At 37.6% G+C, this 4,212-nt stretch overlaps 1 pseudogene; it reads right to left on the bottom strand.

Moving 5' to 3' along the window:
- Positions 1-2,247: 2,247 nt before the first annotated feature.
- LOC118993767 (sorting nexin-3-like) lies at positions 2,248-2,733 on the bottom strand (annotated as a pseudogene).
- Positions 2,734-4,212: the final 1,479 nt, after the last annotated feature.

Below are 4,212 nucleotides of genomic sequence, written 5' to 3'. Positions count from 1 at the left end.
TGTGCATCCTTTCATATGTCTCTGGGCCCTCTGTATTCACACTCAATAAATATTTACTGATTAGGTAGTATCTGCCAGAAACACTTTTAGAAACTATGTGTCAGTAGTGAAGAAGATATAGAGTTCATTTTTAAGTGGTAAAAACAGGCAAGTAAAAAGATAATTATAAAACAGTTACATGCTGTTATAAATCTAAGGTAGTATAAAGGCACATTTCTCTTAGTTCACACTGGGTTTTATTTTCAGATTCTCCACACAGGATAAAACACAAAAACAAGGAGACAGCTGTATTAGCAGAAAATGTGACAATTTTCTGCAATTTAAAAACCCCAGCAGATGGTGCACAAATAACCTGATAAAAGATCCAAAATTCTAGTAACATTTTCACTGATACATCCCCTAGAGTAAGGGACATAAAGGAAAGAAAAAAACACATGGGACTTCATCAAATTAAAAATCATCTGCATGGCTAAAGAAAACATCAGCAAAATGAAAAGGGAACCAACCGAATGGGAAGATATATTTGGAAATGATACTTTGCACAAGGGTTTGATCTCCAAAATATATAAAGAACTCACACTACTCCATTCCAGGAAGACAAACAATACGATTAAAAAAATGGGCAAAAGCCCTAATCAACAAAACAAACAAGCAAGCAAAATATAACCAGAGACATGGAAATTAAGAACAAACTGACAGTAACCAGAGGAGAGGCGGAAGGGGATAATGGTGGGGGGGAGGGAAAAGGGTCATCAGGAACATGTATAAAGGACACGTGGAAAAAACCAAAGGGGCGTGGGATTGAGGGTGGGAGGTTGGGGGGAGTGGAGGGGGGCAAATGGAGACAACTGTACTTGAACAACAATAAATAAAAGAGAGAGAAGAAAAGTTCCAAGATTTTTTGCCACCGAATATTGGCACGTATAGCAGTAAATACAGAGAGAAGATTCTTCTACCATTCATAGGTCAACTGCACTGCAAGGTCACCGAGCCCAATATCTCATTCATAACTATCTGGGAAGTGACATTTGAAAATGAAGCCTACTACAAATATCTATGCAACATGTTCCCACTTGGCAGCTGTGAAGGACAAGTCTGCCTTTACATTATAAATATAAAAATTTTTTTAGATTTTTAATTGAATTTATTGGGGTGACACTGGTTAACAAAATTATACAGGTTTCAGGTGTATAATTCTACAACACATCTTCCATACACTGGATTGTGTGTTCATCACCCAAGTCAAGTCTCCTTCCATCACCATTTAACCTCCTTACACCATCCTCCAGCTCTCCCTAGCCCCCTACCTCAGCAATCAACACACTGTTGTCTGTGTCCATGAATTTCTTTGTTTTGCTCAATCCCTCCACCTCAACCTTCCTGCAGAACCAGAGCTGTCAGCCTGCCCTCTACCTATGAGCCTGTCTATACTTTCCTTGTTTAGTTTGTTCATTAGATTCTCCATATGAGTGAAACTACATGGCATTTGTCTTTCTCTGACGGGCTCATTTCACTTAGCATAATGCTCTCTAGGGCTACCCATGCTGTTGCAAAGGGTAAGATTTGCAAAAGGGTAATATTTCCTTCTCTTTATTATTTGCATATCAGAAATGCATTTTTATTTTTTGAAAACAACTTGCATTTTTAGACAAATGATTTTAGTATATAAATTTGATTTTGTTTTTACACAGAATATAAAGATTTGCCTCATTGATTTTCCATGTGAAAGGTATCACAAGCCTGCAGGGAGATACTTTCTGCATACAAGTGTGTCTCTTAATGTGTAGGATGCTGGCAACCAATGGTGCAGTGCTCCCACATATAAATTAGGTCAAGTGACATCACATATTAAAAAGGGAATAAGAGAAATATTCTAGTTTATCAGACTCAAGAAGCAAACGTTACACAAAAACTGCAGATAAAACAGGGTCAGTAGCTTTAGTTAGGACATGAGATTACGCTGGAATAACAATTTCGTGAGGCTATAAAGTACACCACATTAAAACAGCAAGGAAGAGTCATTATGTGGAAAGGCTGGAGTGAGGGATTTCCACTAAAGCAAATTAATTTGTCAACTGTCCAAACAAAACAAAGCAGAGCATACGGGTGTCAGTATACTGAAGGCGTGATATACTAGTTTCTGTGCAGCCTGCTAAAAGCTAGAATCTCTTCACTGGTGCATCTGAATCATTAACAGTCACAAAACGGTTCCTTTTTTTTCTTTTTTTCGCCTCCTCTCATTTAATTTCATGCCTGTTTTATTTTAGATGGAGTGTAGCTTTTATCTTTTAGTTCATCCCGCAAAAACGAGTGAAGGCAACATTCATTCTGTGCCAGAGGATGACCAGCGGCCTTGTTTATAAACTGCTCCAGCCCTTGCTTCCTTTCTTCAATCGAGTTGCCAACTATTCCATCATCTCCTCTAAAAGGAAGCTGGCGCAAAAATGCTTTTCCAGGGAGTGGGGGAAGTACAACCTTGCTCTCTCTTTCTAATTCACTTCGAGGCCATTCAAAGTTAGTGTATTTTCTCTAACAGCAGATTCCTTCAGCTTGAAAACAGGCAGATTTGTCTGTACTCTGATTTCGTAGGTGGTGAAGCTGCCCCGGCTGACCCCCGTCATCTGAGGGCTGCTCCCCTCGGTCTCAAGGAAAGTTGCTGAGCAGCCCGTAGGCGTTTTTCAGGTTCTGCGGTTTGGTGATGAGCTACCTAGTGTTCCCCACTATCTCTGACATTTCACAGTTGCAGCCCCTGTCCCCTGTGGGCTCCCCGCTGCCTCCCCAGGCTCCCCTGCTGTCCACAGAAGCTCCCCCAGACTCTGTGGGTTAATGCTCTTCGTCATTTTTGGAATATTCTTGGCAGTTATCTTTTCCAGTATTGCTCCTGTCCCATTCCTTCTCCTCTTTTTCTGAGACTCTAATTACAAATATATTGGATGTATAAAATAAGTAAATTAGATGTATTTTAAACTATATATCTGAGAATTCCAATACTTGGATCTTTTCTGTGTCTTTTTCTATTACCTGTTTTTCTATCATAGTTTCCAGCCAGTGATGACTTTTTACTTATAGTTATTTTTGACTGCATGCTAGATTTTGTATTTGAAATATTGCAGAGATAATTGAAGCTTTGAAAGTCTTTGTAGCTTTATTGAGATACAATTCATATAATGTACAATTCACACATTTAAAATGTGTAATTCAGTGGCTTTTTTGTATATTCACATAGTTTATGAAGCCATCGGCAAATCAGAAGTGTAACCAATAGTCATGCTTAATTCTCTTGGCTTCTGACTTTTATTGGATCTTAGTCCTTTTACTGGATCTTAGCTCTTTAATGTCTTCAAAACTTTTTAACAATAACTTGCTCAATTTTTTTATTTTCTCAGAAACTACCTTATCATTGCTAGAATTGAACCCTTCTCTTATTATCCAATTTTATACTATCACCTTTTCACTTCTTACAGCTATATTTCCATAGCTTTTCTGTCAATAAGAGTCTTGTCACCAATATCCTGAAATTAATGTGCTTTGACCCCAGTTTCCAGAAGTACAGGAAAGCACAGTTTCCCACCCTCACCACATAGCCACAGATATTTCCTATAAAAATAGGGACGTGATCCTGGCTTATCTACTAACTAGAGTTTCTATCTCTTCTTCCAGAAGATATAGTCCTCCTGATGAAAGGTAGAAATTTTGTTCCCATTCTAGTGTTTTTCCACATTTTCTTGATCCCTTGATATTTGCATAATTACTACAGAATAAGCTTTGCATGTCAGTGGTGGCAGGGCAATGCTGCTTATCTCCTAACTTTTGATAACACATTATCTATAATTATATAACACAATCTATAATTGCATCACAGATCATGGTATAAGTTGTCCAATGGCATTAGTTATATGTCAATAATCTATTGTTTCAGTCTGTTATTTATTTCACAAGCTTATTGCCTTTTACCCAGTTTAATTAGTCTCAAGGCTCAGCACTTTGTGACATTAGTTTTTCTGTTTTGAAACTAACAAAAATAGTTGTCACTGAACATGGCACTGTCACTAATTCAGAGAGTGATCCCTGAAACCTATCATTGGGAGTTTTTTCAATAGCTATGCCTATAATAATATTAGGTTAAACCATATGATGTGGATAACATTCAATCACTTTTATCTATAAAATAAATAACTTTATAAAGTTTAACCTAACACCAATATACTAGAT

This window comes from Sturnira hondurensis, unplaced genomic scaffold (genome assembly GCF_014824575.4).
Source record: "Sturnira hondurensis isolate 20B ecotype Veracruz unplaced genomic scaffold, ASM1482457v3 Scaffold0000880, whole genome shotgun sequence".
In the NCBI taxonomy this organism is placed as follows: domain Eukaryota; kingdom Metazoa; phylum Chordata; class Mammalia; order Chiroptera; family Phyllostomidae; genus Sturnira; species Sturnira hondurensis.
Note: the sequence above shows the minus strand (reverse complement) of the source record. Positions and strands in the feature narration are given on the sequence as shown.